At 39.9% G+C, this 16,751-nt stretch overlaps 1 long non-coding RNA gene across 10 annotated transcripts in view; it reads left to right on the plus strand.

Annotated features, from left to right (window-relative positions):
- LOC128929024 (uncharacterized) overlaps nucleotides 1-16,751 on the plus strand; it is a 597,561-nt gene that overhangs the window by 233,556 nt on the left and 347,254 nt on the right. For all 10 annotated transcript variants that reach the window (XR_013522995.1, XR_013522992.1, XR_013522999.1 and 7 more), the window contains one exon: nucleotides 15,540-15,618. This is a non-coding gene — a long non-coding RNA (uncharacterized LOC128929024). The remainder of the gene's footprint in view (nucleotides 1-15,539; nucleotides 15,619-16,751) is intronic.

Genomic DNA, 16,751 nt, shown 5'->3' on the forward strand with positions numbered 1-16,751 from the left:
CTTGATTGTGATCAATACACTTTTTGATGTGCTGTCGCATTTGGCTTTCTAGTATATTATTAAATATTTTTGCATTTGTGTTCATCACGGATATTGGCCTAAAGTTTTCTTTTTTGTTCATTCTCTGCTGCATTTTGGTATCAGGATGATGTTGGTCTCATAAAATGATTTGGGAAGGATTCCTTCTTTTTTGGATTGTTTGGAATAGTTTCAGAAGGAGTGGGACCAGCTCATCTTTCTACATCCGGAAACATTTGGCTGTGAACCTGTCTCTACCTGGACTGTTTTGGTTGGTAGGCTACTAACTGCTGCCTCAGCTTCAGCCCTTGATCTATTCAGAGTTTCAACTTCTTGGTTTAGTGTTGGGAGGGTGTGAGTGTCCTGGAATTTATCCATTTCTTCCAGATTTACCGGTTTATGTGCATAGAGTTGTTTGTAGTAATCTCTGATTGTAGTTTGTATTTCTGTGGAATCTGTGGTGATTTCCCCTTTATCATTTTTGATTGCATCTATTTGATTATTCTCTCTTTTCTTTTTTATTAATCTGGCTAGTGGTCTATTTTGTTGATCTTTTCAAAACACCAGCTCCTGGATTTATTCATTTTTTGAAGGGTTTTTTGTGTGTGTATCTCCTTCAGTTCTGCTCTGATCTTAGTTACTTCTTGTCTTCTGCTAGCTTTTGAGTGTTTTTGATCTTGTTCCTCTAGCTCTTTCAATTCTGATGATAGGGTGTCGGTTTTAGATCTTTCCTCACTTCTCATGCGGGCATTTATTACTGTAAATTTCCCTGTAGACATGCTTTAAATGTGTCCCAGAGATTCTGGTACACTGCATCTTCATCCTCGTTGGTTTTGAGGAACATCTTTATATGTGCCTTTATTTCACTGTTTATGTAGTTGACAGTCAGGAGGAGCCAGTTGTTCAGTTTCCATGAAGTTGTGTGATTCTGAGTGAGTTTCTTACTCCTGAGTTCTAATTTGATTGCACTGTGGTCTGAGAGACTGTTTGTTATGATTTCCGTTCTTTTGCATTTGCTGAGGAGTGATTTGCTTCCAATATGTGGTCACTTTTAGAGTAAATGTGAGTGGTGCTGAGAAGAATGTATATTCTGTGGATTTGGGGGTGGAGAGTTCTGTAAATGTCTATTAGGTCTGCTTGGTCTAGATCTGATTTCAAGTCCTAGATATTCTTGTTAATTTTCTGTCTCGTTGACCTGATCTTGACAGTGGAATGTTAAAGTCTCCCAGTATTACTGTGTGGGAGTCTAAGTCTCTTCGTAGGTCTCTAAGAACTTGCTTTATGTATCTGGGTGCTTCTGTATTGGGTGTGTATCTAGGATTGTCAGCTCTTCTTGTTGCATTGATCCTTTTGCCATTATGTAATGCTCTTCTTTGTCTCTTTTGATGTTTGTTGGTTTAAAGTCCATTTTATCAGAGACTAGCATTGCAAATCCTGCTTTTTTTTGCTCTTCATTTGCTTGGTAAATCTTCCTCCATCCCTTTATTTTGAGCCTCTCTGTTTACTTGGACATGAGATGGGTTTCCTGACTACAGCACACCAATGGGTCTTGAGTTTTTATCCAATTTGCCAATCTGTGCCTTTTTTGGGGCATTTAGCCCATTTACATTTTATATTGTTACGTGTGAATTTGATCCTGCCATTTTGATGCTAGCTGGTTGTTTTGCCCATTAGTTGATGCAGTTTCTTTATTGTATCAATGCTCTTTACCATTTGATATGTTTTTTGAGTGGCTGGTACTGGTTGTTCCTTTCCATGTTTATTGCTCTTGTAAGGCAGGAGCTCTTCTAAGGCAGGCCTGGTGGTGATGAAATATCTCAGCAATTGTTTGTTCATAAAGGATTTTATTTCTCCTTTGCTTATGAAGCTTAGTTTGGCTGGATGTGAAATTCTAGGTTGAAAGTTCTTTTCTATAAGGATGTTGAATATTGGCCCCCACTCTCTTCTGGCTTTTAGGGTTTCTGCTGAGAGATCTGCTGTGAGTCTGATGAGCTTTCCTTTATGGGTAACCTGACCTTTCTCTCTGGCTGCCCTTAGCATTTTTTCCTTCATTTCAACCCTGTTGAATTTGACAATTATGTGCCTTAGGGTTGCTCTTCTTGAGGAATGGTGGTCTCTGTATTTCCTGGACTTGAATGGTGGCCTGCCTTTTTAGGTAGGGGAGGTTCTCCTGGATAATATCCTGAAGAGTGTTCTCCAGGTCAGATTTATTCTCTCTATCACATTCAAGTACACCTATCAAACGTAGATTAGGTCTTTTCACATATCCCATATTTCTTGGAGGCTTTGTTCATTTCTTTTCACTCTTTTTTCTCTAATTTTGCTGCCTTGTTTTATTTCATTGAGTTGATCTTCAGTCTCCGATATCCTTTCTTCTGCTTGGTCAATTCAGCTATTGAAACTTGTGTATGCTTCGGGAAGTTCTTGTATTGTGTTTTTCAGCTCCATCAAGTTACTTATATTCTTCTGTAAGCTGTTTATTCTCTTTAGCATTTTGTTTAACCTTTTTTCAAGATTCTTAGTTTTTTTTTTTTTTTTTTTTTTGCTGGGTTAGAACATGTTCTTTTAGCTCAGAGAAGTTTGTTATTACCCGCCTTCTGAAGCCTGTTTCTGTCATTTCATCAGACTCATTCTCCATCCAGCTTTGTTCCCTTGCTGGTGAGGAGTTATGATCCCTTGGAGGAGGAGAGGCATTGTGGTTTTGGTGTTTTCATCCTTTTTGTGCTGGTTTCTTCCTATCTTTGTGGATTTATCTACCTGTGGTCTTTGTAGTTTGTGACTTTCGGGTGGGTTCTCTGAGTGGATGTCCTTTTTGTTGATGTTAAAGTTATTTCTTTCTGCTTTTTAGTTTTCCTTCTAACATTCATGCCCCTCTGCTGTAGGACTGCTGGAGGTCCACTCCAGACCCTGCTTGCCTGGGGATCGCCTGCAGCAGCTGCAAAACAATAAGGGTTGCTTACGGTTTCTTCTTCTGTTATCTTCTTCCCAGTATGGTACCCGCCAGATGTCAGCCAGAGCTTTCCTTTATGAGGTGTCTCTTTGGATATATGGGGATTAGGGAGCCACTTGAGGAGACAGTCTGTTCCTTGTAGGAGCTCAAGTGCTGTGCTGGGAGCTCCATTGTTCTGTTCAGAGCTGCTGGGCAGGTACATTTAAGTCTGCTGCAGTGGAACTCGTAACCACCTCTTTTCCCAGTGCTTTGTCCTGGGAAGTGGGACTTTATTTGTAAGTCTCTGATGTGCTGCTGCCTTTTCTCAGAGATGCCCTGACCAGCAAGCAGGGAGTCTATTCACCATCTGCCAGCAGAGAGAGGCATTGCTGAGCTGCTGTGAGCTCTGCTCAGCTTCTGTGTAAACTTCCTTCTGGTTTGTTGACATTGGTACCGTCAGGGTAATGCAGACTGCTTCAGTAATGGTGGACTGCCTTGGTAATGGCAGATACCCTTCCCCCAACACAGCTCGACCATCCCATGTCAAACTCAAACCACTGCACTTTCTGTGAAACTCTCAGGTCAGAGCATTTCAGAATGCCAGTCTTTGTGGGGGTGGGACCTGCAGAGCCAGATCACCTGGCTCCTTGCTTTCAGCCCCCTCTTTTGCATTTGAATGGGCAGCTCTGTCTCCCAGGCATTCCAGGTGCCATTTGAAATGGTCACCCAGATTTGTGTGTGTTTTTGTGTGGAAACTCACAGTGCCACCTGAAATAGCCAAGCTGGAAATTCATGGAGCTTTATGGCTCGGAAATCTCCTGGTTTGTGAGTGGTAAAAACTGGGAGAAGGACATCTGAACCAGAGTGCTGGAGTAGCTGGTAAAGCCCCCAATAGCCTCTGTTGGGTAGAGAGAGTGGTCCTCTGGGGATTGCACTTCCCAGGTAAGGCAGTGCCCCACCCTGCCTCGGCTTGCCCTTCTTGGGCTATACCCACTGTTATACCAGTCCCATTGAGATGCACCTGGTACCTCGTTTGAAAATGTGGAGACCACTGAAATAGATATTTCTAGAAATTCTCTGCTCCTGCAAAGAAATCCCAGCCTCCTGTTGTTGGACTCAGTTCTTATTCCTGAGATCCCAGGATCCCTAAAGAGGAGCTGGGTAAATGGGGAAAGATAACAATTGTAGACTTTTATTATGTTCTACATTCTTCTATTTTCGGTTTTAATCTGTTGTTTTCTGACTTAACAGTTTCTTCTTCATTCATTTTGTATTCTGATATTTAAGGTGACACATTCCTTTACCACTTTAAGCTTGTATCTGAAATATGGATCTTCAGTGTTATTGTCATTTAATTCTAAAGGTGAATTTTCATTACAATTTCTTTGATATAAAAGTTTTTCAAAGAAGTGCTCTAAAATTTCTGTTTGGATTTTTTTTCAATTTTATTACATTTTCTTCAGACAACATTATTTAATGATGTACCTTCTTATTTCTTGAAATTTTGTTTTGGGGACAAGTATATACTTAAAAAATTTCCATGTGTGCATAAAATCAATATGTATCTCCTATTTGGGGTACAGAGTGTCACATACATGAGTTGTGTTCAAATATTTTATAACTTCATTATCAAGACCTTTAAATTGATCAAGCTGGCTGTAATTAGGTGATATTAATAATTAATTGACAATGAATCGAGCTTTTTGCTGTGAAATTTTGCTGGTCAATTTGCTGATCAATGTGAAAGAAACATTGAAGGCAATAAAGAATGGACTGTTCTGTAGCGTGGCTGTATCACCCTGTCCTAGGACCTGGGTCTCGGCTCGTTTTCTAGCTTTTTCTCAATGATGTGAAGCTTCTCTGAAGTTTACCTCTAAAACAGAAATAATGACATATGCTCTAGGTGTTTTATGTAATTGTGAGGGGAAAGAAAGATATACTACAGTAGCCAATGCTATGAGAATTGCAGAACTTAGAAAACAAGGATGGTGAGGAATTTCCTTTACTCCTTTATACGCTTTAATTATGCAAAATGAGACATGACAAAATTATATATAGACTTTTACCTTAGGAAGTTTTGATATGATATTTTCTACTTTGTTTAGTGAGGAGTTGTACAATTAACAAAAATCAAAATAATCAATGTTAAACTCAGCCATTCCCACGAGAGGCTGGTGATAAGGCATTATTTTGCTATAATGTAAGTGGCAACCACAATTCATTATATGTAAATTGTGGGGTGTTTTAAATTATATAAAGTTCATGATATTTTATTTTTAAATAAATTAGAAAATAAGAGATAGGTTTCACCTTGTTGCTCGGGCTGCTCTTGAACTCCTGGATTCAAGTGATCCTCCCACCTAATTCTCCCAAAGTGTTAGGATTACAGGCGCAAGACACCATATCTGGCGAAGTCCATGATATTGTAAATTCTAAAATGGAATTCCACAATAACTCCTTTGCAACCTGTGTAGCATGGTTTTACTTTCAACACCTGAGGGTAGTTTTACATTTGCAATGTCAGGTTAGGTAAGACAACAAATAAAAAAATGGCACCAGAATGTCCTGAACCATTGTAGGGCAAGCTGAAATGTGGCAACTTTATTTTTATTAAATTGACTTACAAATGTAAAACTGTAAAATTAATACAAAATGTAAAATTAAGTCATGTTTTCACCAAATAATTATGATGTCCATCGTCTTTACCTACTAGCCATATCCCTTCTGTTTTCTTTTCCTCTTTCCACATTTAATGTTGGCGTTCTCAGTTGTAGTGGGTAGAGCTGAGTGCTGCCAACATAAGCTGATATCTTAACCCCTGGTACCTGTGAATGTGACTGTCAGGAGGTAATATCATTGCAAATGTAATGAAACTAAATTGAGGTCATACTGGTTTAGAGTGGGCCCTAACACAGTGTTTTAAATCTTTATAGTAAGAGAAAAATTAGGACACAGAAGCAGGCACTGAAAAAGTCTGTGAAAACTGAGGCAGAATGTTGCTGCCACAGGTCGAAGGATGCAAAGGATTGCCCGCCGCTCCCAGAGACCAGATGAGGCAAGGATGGATTTTTCTGAAAGAAAGTTTAATTGTCAAATAAAAACTGTGTATACTCAAGATATACAACATGAAAATTTGATAAGTGATATGAAATGATTACCACAATGAAACCGTGTGTGTGTGTGTGTGTGTGTGTGTGTGTGTGTGTGTGTGCATGCGCGCTCAGGTGCATGTGTGTTGTAAGGACATTTACAATCTCTCTTAGCAAATTTCAATGAACAGTACAGTATTGTTGACTATAGTCATTATGCTGTATACTAGATCCCCAGAACTTCCTTATCTTAGAGCTGAAAGTTATGCCCTTTTCCCATCATCTCTCCATTTCTCCCATGTTCCAGCCCCTGGCAACTACCACTCTACTCTCTATTTCTGAGTTCCATATTTTTTTTAGAATCCAAATATAACTGAGGTAATACAGTATTTGACTCTATATTTGGTTTATTTGATTTAGCATAATTAGGGAAGGATGGATTCAAAAATAGGAAAGGATCAATTCTTCCCTAGAGTGTGGAGGGAGCATGACCCTGCTGACCTCTTGATTTCAGACTGGTAGCCTTCAGAAGTATGAGAGAATAAATTGCTGTTGTTTGAAGCTACACAGTCTGTGGTAATTTATTATGGCAGCCCTGGCTACCTAATACACCGGACCTTTGCCTTCCACATCTTCTCTTTTTTCCAAGATGTCTTTGGCAATCTATTCCCTCCTTTTGAGTTCCTCTTCTTTTTTTTTTTTGAGACGGAGTTTCGCTCTTGTTACCCAGGCTGGAATGCAATGGTGCGATCTTGGCTCACCGCAACCTCCGCCTCCTGGGTTCAGGCAATTCTCCTGCCTCAGCCTCAGCCTCCTGAGTAGCTGGGATTACAGGCACACGCCACCATGCCCAGCTAATTTTTTTATATTTTTAGTACAGACAGGGTTTTACCATGTTGAGCAGGATGGTCTCGATCTCTTGACCTCGTGATCCACCCGCCTCGGCCTCCCAAAGTGCTGGGATTACAGGCGTGAGCCAGCGTGCCCGGCCGAGTTCCTCTTCTTTTATCACAATTGCATAAGTAACATCCAAATCACAGTCTGTCTATCAAGCTCCACATCTGCGTATCTCACTCTATTCTCAACATCATCACCAAGGTTTCCTATGGGAGCATCACGTCCAGCATATAAAGCCCATCATCTTCCTGAGAAACTTGAGTTACTGCTCTCCGGTTGTGTTCCCACCATCCTTCTTGTTACCCAGACTTAAAGTGAAAGGGCCGTCTTTGGCTTCTCTGCCTTCTTTTCCCCATCCAGTCCACCACCATGTCACAGGTTCAGTTGGTTTACAGGTCCCTACGGACCATAACACACATAACATTTTTTTTTTTTTATAACACATTTACTGGGCTAGCCCAACAACCTTTTGAGGGATTCATTTCTGTTAGTCTCTTGAACATTTTATTCACCTTATGCATTCTTTAGAAATTATGCTGTTCAAAGCTCTGATTATGTTACTCCATAACATAATGTTAAATGACTTAAACATTTCATCATTGTCTTCCAAATAAAATCAAACTGATGTGAATGTCCTCCCTGGTTAGAACCTGCTTCCTTTTAATCCATTTTCTTCTAATTCCCTTCAGGTACATTATTTACCTGAATCAATGTTGTTTTCTTAAGTTTTTATACGTCAGTGCTTTTTTTGGTGGTGGTTGTGGCTGTATCATTCTACCTCTATTGTTCTTTCCTTTGTTATCCAAAAGTTAAACTTTGGCATCTTATTCAAGTTTGAAGATCACCTCTGTCTTCATCAACATTATTCTGATTTGAAGTTTTATGCACTTTTTTTTTTTTTTTTTTTTGGTAGAGACAGGTTCTGTGCTTTGTCAGCCAGGCTGGATACAGTGGCACGCTCATAAGTCTCTGTAGACTCACCTCCTGGGCTTGAGCAATCCTCCCACCTGCACCTGAGCTATGTACTCTCATGTGCTCTTTCAGATTACAAGCTCTCTGAGAAGAAAGACCTGATTTATCTAACGTTGTACCTACCTTAGTGCCTTGGACACAGCAGACACTCAATAAGTGCCTATTTCAAATGAAAGCATAATCACTTGAAAGGATTGTGGCTCTGATTATTTAACTTCGATTACCTCCTTCCCTCTCTTCTCATTCTAAACATTTTTGAACAATCTGTGTATTTTTGGCAGCACTACCCCCTCAAATCCTCCAGATCATATTATCTCCTTGTTCTCAGTTATCACGATAGAATAAATTAAGGAAGTCTCAGTTAAAGCATGCTACTGCTTCTTTTAAGATACCATGCATGCATTGTGTTTATTAAGTATCCCTGGAACATTTTGTGTTTGTCATATTGTTGGACAACATACGAGTCCTGTAAGAGATTCACTTGCAGAGTGTTTTAGTAGCTGAATGTGTGTAGTTGTATGCAGAACATTCTTGGAGACTAAATTGTCAACTCTTCTAGGGTGGGGGCTGATATTGTTTACATGGCTACAGAGGACAGGGAAAGTGTCTGGTATGTTCCAGGTTTGAAAGAGCCCTTCTACAGCTGGGCCAGGCTTCTGTCCCACTGTTTTTGAGGACATACCACTTGGAAGCAGCTGAGAACAGGGAATCCCAGGTGTTCGCCTGGAGCTACCCAAAGAAAGACATCCTCGCACCGGAACCTTTCCCAAGAACCTCTAGAATTGCTCCGCCTTCTTAAAGATCATGCTGGTAGTCTCAAAAGTGGTGAAAACTATCTATACATAACTCTAAAACTGGAAAACCAGATCTCCTGTACTTAACACATTGCATATCACTTAATACTAAGAACTAGTGGATTTTTTATGAAATGCATATTAATCTTCTAGTTTAAGTAATTTTTTTTGCTTATTTGACCTTTCTTACTATGAAAACACACTTTTTATAAAGCTAATGCATATTCATTAAGAGAAATCCCGAACCAAATAAAGCAATGATCTTTTTTCTTTTTCTTTTTTTCTTTCTTTCTTTTTTTTTTTTTTTTTGAGACGGAGTTTCGCTCTTGTTACCCAGGCTGGAGTGCAATGGCGCGATCTCTGCTCACCGCAACCTCCGCCTCCCGGGTTCAGGCAATTCTCCTGCCTCAGCCTCCTGAGTAGCTGGGATTACAGGCACGTGCCACCATGCCCAGCTAATTTTTTGTATTTTTAGTAGAGACGGGGTTTCACCATGTTGACCAGGATGGTCTCGATCTCTTGACCTCATGAGCCACCTGCCTCGGCCTCCCAAAGTGCTGGGATTACAGGCTTGAGCCACCATGCCCGGCCTTCTTTTTCTTTTTCTTTCTGAGATGGAGTTTCACTCTTGTTGCCCTGGTTGGAGTGCAATAGTGTGGTCTTGGCTCACTGCAACCTCCATCTCCTGGGTTCAAGCGATTCTCCTGCCTCAACCTCCCAAGTAGCTGAGGTTACAGGCACCTGTTACTACACTCAGCTAATTTTTGTAATTTTTTTAGTAGAGATGGGGTTTCACCATGTTGGCCAGGCTGGTCTTGAACTCCTGACCTCAAGTGATCCACCCACCTCGGCCTCCCAAAGTGCTCACATTACAGGCATAAGCCACCGCTCTCAGCCATAAAATGACATTCTTTTTGATGCTTCTTCAACGATAATGCTTCAAGCATAGAATGACATTAGAAAGGTCAAAATGAAAAGAATAAAATTGTTTTAAAGTAGAAAATGCTTGTAGAGAAAAGGCTCATGTTTCCAGAGGCAAAGAAAAGGTGACTTAGGATAACTTATATGTTGCATTAATGTTCACAGAAAAGTCTTGTTATATGTCATGTTTATTTGATTGTTTCAAAGAGGCTTGTCATTCAGTGGAAGAAAACAAACACTGGACATTGTGTTCTGAGAGGTTCTTCCCCAGGCCACATGATCACCTTCCAGTGTAATGTTGCCAGAGCATGTCCTCTGCACGTGTGGGCCTGGGTTTCCTCACCTGTGTTTTGAAGTTAGTTGCAAATCTGAAAATCTGGGTGCAGATTGAAGGGCAAGGGCAGCCTTTCTCTCACGGAGTGCTCATAATATGCCACAACTTGCGCTAAGCACTTGACATGCATCGGCACAATCTGTCTTCCCTGCAGCCTTCAGCTTCCACAGGTGCAGCAGCCTGCTCCATTCCACTCAGCAGGTGAGTGACAGAGGCAGGATTGGAATAAATCTGTCTTATTTACCACTGCACTGTACTGCAAGGACACTGAGGGAGGCACTGGAGGAGTTAGGAGGTTTTTTTGAAAAAGCCAGAGTCCTTTTTCTCTCCTTTTCTCACTCAAATAAAATATTTCAGAGTTTTATCCATGGGAAAAAATGTACTTCTCAAGGAGTTACAGAACTAATATGACAGAACTAGTATGTGCATGAGACTCTATGTCAGGAAAATATAGTACAGTAGGATTCAGGACAGCTCGTATCAACTCTTCAATCTTGCAATAGATACATTGGTCAAGTCACTTAGCTCCTTCTTGCCTCAGTTTCCTCACTTGCAAAATTGAAATGGTACTACTGTTCTTTTGAGGTAAATGAAACAATGCCCACAAAATACTAAAAATGTAATAAGGTAAATTATTCTGCAAACTTTCTCGATTACCAACACTACTTTTCTCCTCCTTGCTAAGGGCGGCAGGGAGAGAATGAAGAGTTCGCATCAGTGGTCTTGGTCAGTGGTGTGGATATCTGACTTTGGATGTGCCTCTGATAGACTGATCTCAAGGGGACAGGAATCTCTGGAGAGCTTTGAATTCAGATGATAATCATTTGATGAAATTAGCTATCTAGGGTTAGGATAATCCAATCTTTTGACAGGGAATAATTTCACATTGCTGAATCAGGGCTGGAAATGCCGGAAATGTTGGGGAGGTGTAGGGAGTTGGAGATGATGATACTACTACATTGCAAACATTCACGCAATTTATCTGTTTTTCTTCTTTAAGATAATTTGTCAATATGCGTTTAATAGGCAGACCTAAGGTGGTATGCAAAATCTCTTCAATGTAAGTAAAGGTGATTTTCCAGTGGACTTGGACTATATATAATACATACATAATAGAATCATATTCTTCAGTCCTGAGAGCCATGGATAAAGTTAATCTCAATCAAATGCTACTCTGAATTAACCAGTAAATGTAAGGCTCAGCTCTAACAGAGGAAAAAGAGATGTCACAAAACACCATGCGCACCATTTTCTTCCTTACATTTTATAGTGGTTTCCTAGAGCTGCTGTAACAAATCGCCACACACTGGATGATTTACAACAAGAATCTAATTTCCTTCCCACACACTAGATGACTGAAAACAAGAATCTACTCTCTCGAAGTTCTGGAGGGTGGAAGTCCTCAACCAAGGTGTTGGGAGAGCCATGGATTCTCCGGACTCTAGGGGTAGATTCTTTCTCGTCCCTTCCAGCTTCTCATGGCCTCACAAAGTCCTTAGTTTGTGGCTGCATGACTTTAATCTTTGCCCAGTAGTTTCATAGCTGTCTTCTCTATGTCTGTATCTTCACATTGCATTTCACTGTATGTGTCTTTGCCCACATTTCCCTCTTCTTATAAGAACACTAGTCATACTGGATTAGGGCCCACCTTAAGAACCTTAACTTTACTTGATTTTGTCTGCAAAGATCCCATTTCCAAATGAGATTGAGTTTACTTGTATTTACAGGTACTGGGGGTTAGAACTTCAGCATATTTATTTTGATTCAACCTATAACGTAACTTTTTCGGAGTGTTTTGTTTGAGAAGGCATGGGAGAATTTAGGCACGTTAATGAGGAAAGAAGAGATGAAGGAATTTCGAGGTAAAAGTGTCTTTTTGCCAGATAGTCATATACATTTCTTATCTATCATTTACCTCCACTCATCTTCTCATAAGGCAACAGCAAGCGGGGTCTTCTACACAAAGTCCAGAGAGAAGATGTGTAGAAAATATCTGGAGGTAGACAGTGTTCTATGAACAGATCTCCAGAGCAGTCTACAAAGGGATTTAGAGCAGGAAACTTACAGTTAGGTAGACCTGGAGGCCAGCACTGCCGTGTACTAACTGTATGACTTTGGCCAACGTAACCGCTTTTCCAGGCATCGGTTTCCTCATCTGTAAAGGGGATGATAACATGACGTACCTCTTTGGGTTTTTATAAGGATTACCTGAGATAAAGTATGTAAAATGCTTATAATAGTACAAAAGTACATATCTTTAAGCACTGAATACATTGCGCCTGATTATTTCTCTGGATCCTCTTCCAGGATGTGGATTTCATTTTATAAAATAGACTCTGTAAATGAATTTTGGAATTTATTAAAATAATGACTGAAATTATAAACAATAATCTTTTAAGCATTTTAAAATGTAAACATAGCTGTTAAAATTCATAGGATCCACGTGGAGAGGCCAAAGCGGGAGGGTCACCTGGGGTCAGGAGTTCAAGACCAGCCTGGCCAAGTTGATGAAACCCCGCCTCTACTAAACATACAAAAATTAGCCGAGTAGGGTGGCAGGCGCCTGTAATCCCAGCTACTTGAGAGGCAGAGGCAGGAAAATTGCTTGAACTCGGGAGGCGGAGGTTGCCTTGAGCCGAGATTGTGCCACAGCACTCCAGCCTGGGCAACAAGAGCGAGACTTTACCCCCCACCAAAAAAATTAATAGGATCATAATTTTTTAAACGATATGTCAGTGTTAAAATAGGCTATGCTATTAGTTACATGTAAATTCAGAAAGCAAATAAACAACTTTTAAAGCGATTTTTTTCTTGATAATTCTATACTTCTGAAGAGGTATTATGTCAATTTCTTCTTCCCTTTGATTGTGAGAACCAGTGTTATGATTTTTTCGATTTTCACTTTCTTGGGCTGCATTATGTGAATGACAAGTACCATTTCATTGTGATCTGTATTCTGTCAGGTAAGAAAGACAAGCTTTTCAAAATTCCTTTCGAATAAATGATTTCCAGAGGAAAAAAAAAAGAGTGAATTCTAAAATTACAAATTACTTTCCTGTATTGAAAAGCCTAGTCAAAAGCATAAAATATATTTATTCATAGGGTTTAAAAATAGTACTTAATAGAAAAAATGTATTCTGCTGACTGTATTTTGGTCTACAGAAAAATTCCAGAAGGGGAACACATAATTATAGATAAATAATTAATAAAGAGAAATTCTCTGTGTGTCTATAAGGGATTCCAGAGTGGAATTTTAGGAGACAGAAAAGTCTACCAACTCAAATTATCTAATTCAGTTTGGGCACATTAAGATGTTATTGGTATTCTCTGCATTCTCTGAAGCCAAAATAGCTTTGGGCTAAAAAACATAGTTGTCTTGCCGGGCGCGGTGGCTCCCGCCTGTAATCGCAGCACTTTGGGAGGCTGAGGCAGGTGGATCACGAGGTCAAGAGATCGAGACCATCCTGGTCAACATGGTGAAACCCCGTCTCTACTAAAAATACAAAAAATTAGCTGGGCATGGTGGCGCGTGCCTGTAGTCCCAGCTACTCACTCAGGAGGCTGAGGCAGGAGAATTGCCTGAACCCAGGAGGTGGAGGTTGCGGTGAGCCGAGATCACGCCATGGCACTCCAGCCTGGGTAACAAGAGCGAAACTCCGTCTCAAAAAAAGAAAAACAAAACAAAAAAACACCATAGTTGTCTTTCCATAGTGATGTGTTCTACCAGATTTCGTCTTGCTGTTTGCTGCCTTTTCACTTGAATGCAATGCAAGGATGTTCATAATATGAAGAAAAAGTAAAAAACTTATTTTCTTTGGAAAAATCCTTTGCTCACTAGTACTGCTTGACATGCCAAATATATTATCTCTTAATTAAGTAAAATATACATTATCGTTTATTTTTTTTCCAACTTTTACTATAGGGTCAGGGAATACATGTGCAGGTTTGTTCCAAAGATACATTGTGTGATGCTGAGGTTTGGAGTATGAATGAATCTGTCACCCAGGTAATGAGTGTAGTATCCAGTAGGTGGTTTTCCAGTCCTGCCTCATTCCTCGCTCCCTTCTCTTTTATTCCCCAGTATCCGTTGTTGTCATCTTTATGTCCATGTGTCCATAGACATCTGTACCCACTTCAGAGAGTACATGTGGCGTTTGGTTTTGTTTCTGTGTAAGTTTGCTTAGAATAATGGCCTCCAGCTGCATCCATGTTGCTGCAAAGAATGTGATTGTCTGTCTTTTCGTGAATGCAAAGTCATAGTATTTCATGGTACAAATTTATCCACCTTTCCATTACTGAATCCGGAGTTGATGGAAACCTGGATTGATTTCATATCTTGTGTTGTGACTTGTGTTGTGATGAGCATATGGGTGCATGTGTCCTTTTGGTAGAGTGACTACTTTCCTTAAAAATAAAATTGCCTGTCATTTCTTTTGATACCTTGGTTTAGGATTATAGAGAGATTTTCCCTACTGAAAACAAACCCATCATTTCGCATTTGAAAAGAAAGAAAATTTTAAGACCATATTACTTTAACAAAAGTATGTCTTTAGGAACAAGTGCAGGCCAAAACAGTTATGTTGCTTAGGGAGACATTTCCTATGTCCCTCTGGGTTCAGAAGTGAGTATATTCTCTCCATACTCCTAAATTCTCCTCTTTATGACTGCTAGCCTGAATAATCCATGAAGGCAGGAACGTATCTATCATGTTTACTAGCACAGTGTGTCACACAAAGTAGAATCTTTACACACACACACACACACACACACACAGAATTACATTTGTTCTCCATTTAGGGAAATAATGCATGAGCACAGTTAGACTGCCTTAGAAGTAATTTTTGCAGGATATATTATGTTAGAAAAACAGTTGTAATAACAGGGTGTCATATTTCTTAATTACCTCCATTTTACCTGACTCAGAAATCCATGTAGATGTTGGTAATCGATGACTTTGCACCAGATGAACTATAGTGAGTATAGGTGCCAGTATGTGAGCGAGGGTTTCTCATTCTGAATGTGAAAGCCAGGGAAAAAGTCAGATCACGTCCTTGCACATTAGACTCCCAGGGGCTGAAGTTGTCACACGTCGAGCGATAGAATATGCTCCTGTTCCCTCCTTGCTAGTTAATGAAAGTGGATAGAGGACATCCATCCCATCTGGAAGACTAGTGTCCTACGATGAATAGTGACTTCTTGAGCAACCCCATACTAGACTCTGCAGATAGAAAGAAGAAATAAATTTTGAAACATTGACCGGGTTCTCTTGTAATGTACAGTTCCCTAATTTTCTTTTTCACTAAGTACTTATCCAGGGAATGTCAGCACACTACTGTAGTGTAATGCTTGCATAGCGAAATTGTGACTCTCTGGGTGTTTGGACTGGGATGGCTTACGTCAGAGTATCTAAGCCTCTGTAAGTGGAGATCATCAATTTTCACAGAGATATGAGTCACATTTTTTCTTTCCTGGCAAAGCTTCTTGCAGAGGTAGGAGTTAAACAACACAAAAAAAGAAATGGGCCAAATGAATAGCAAATATAATCAATGCAATACATACACACAATCACCGTTTTTTTTTTCCAGGTGGGGGTTTTCTCTGCTCCAGAAATCAAGCATCCAATACGACAACAAGCGAATGTTCTAGTCATCTACCAGATTAAAGGTAAAACCATTGCCGTTTTCAATAGATCAAATTATATTAGAATGGACTTTTACTAAGTAGAAATTCTAACAAAGTGAAGCAACATATCTTAAGAATCATCCTCTTGGACAATACCATTTATCTATAGCTCCCTCTAGCTTTCCTCCTTAAGCTGTTAAACTGGAAGTTTTTCACAGAGGGAAGAGTTTTTACCTGGGTGAGATGATACCGAGCAAAGCTTGTACAGTTTTATGTCTCCGTGTTCTCTGAGACTGCTACTTTTGCCATGGTACTCAAATCTGATTGGAATTTGGAAACCTGCTCTGAGTTTCTTCATGATTGTTTTTTCTATGAAAGAAAGAAAGAATTCTGTCTTCAGATAGCTAACTTTCTACGGAATTGTTTTTCCAGGTAGCAGTCTTGAATTTTCTTTTCTTTGTCATACAATGCAACTTGTTCTTTAGTATCTACTAAACAATGGGGTTTGCCAGTTTCCACAGCAGATTATGATTCCTTGATGCTTTCAAGGCTGTTTTCTACATTGGAAAATGGGAAGCACAGGAAAAGGCTTGAGGTTTTTAGAATCTTGGAGATATTTCTGTACCTATGGACCATTTTGTGGAACCTGTGGAAAGGTTACTTGAGGAGTTAATATTGAGGATGATGACAACTTTTCCTTAACTCAACAGAAAAGCATTAGTAATACTAGAAGGACATTGTCTTGGCTCCGGGAATTTAATGTTCGAACTGGAAATTACTAGAAGTCCTGTAATTTAATAGAAGAAGCTGCCGAAGCTCAGAGAAGTAACGACTTCTCCAAGGCTCGGCTAGTTAGAAAGTGCAGCGAAGACTGGAACCCAGGTGTGCTGACCACTTAAATGTATTTTTCAGATAATTTCCATAGACAGCAGAATATGGACGCCTCCTTTAATCAAATTGATGAGATTGTTTATTGTGCTTAATTTGTAATCTCTCCATGAGCTTTGATCAAGTTACCTTTAAGGTGATTCTTTGATATCGATTAGTTAGCAGCTAGGTTAAAATGTCCAGAAGAGTACAAATGAGGCCTAGGGAGCAAAAATCCCAGAAAAGTCAGAGGCTCTCTTGTGAAAGTCAGATACAGATGAGGCGGTGGCGAGGTTTCTAGGGCCTAC

The sequence above is a fragment of the Callithrix jacchus genome, chromosome 10 (assembly GCF_049354715.1).
Source record: "Callithrix jacchus isolate 240 chromosome 10, calJac240_pri, whole genome shotgun sequence".
Lineage (NCBI taxonomy): Eukaryota > Metazoa > Chordata > Mammalia > Primates > Cebidae > Callithrix > Callithrix jacchus.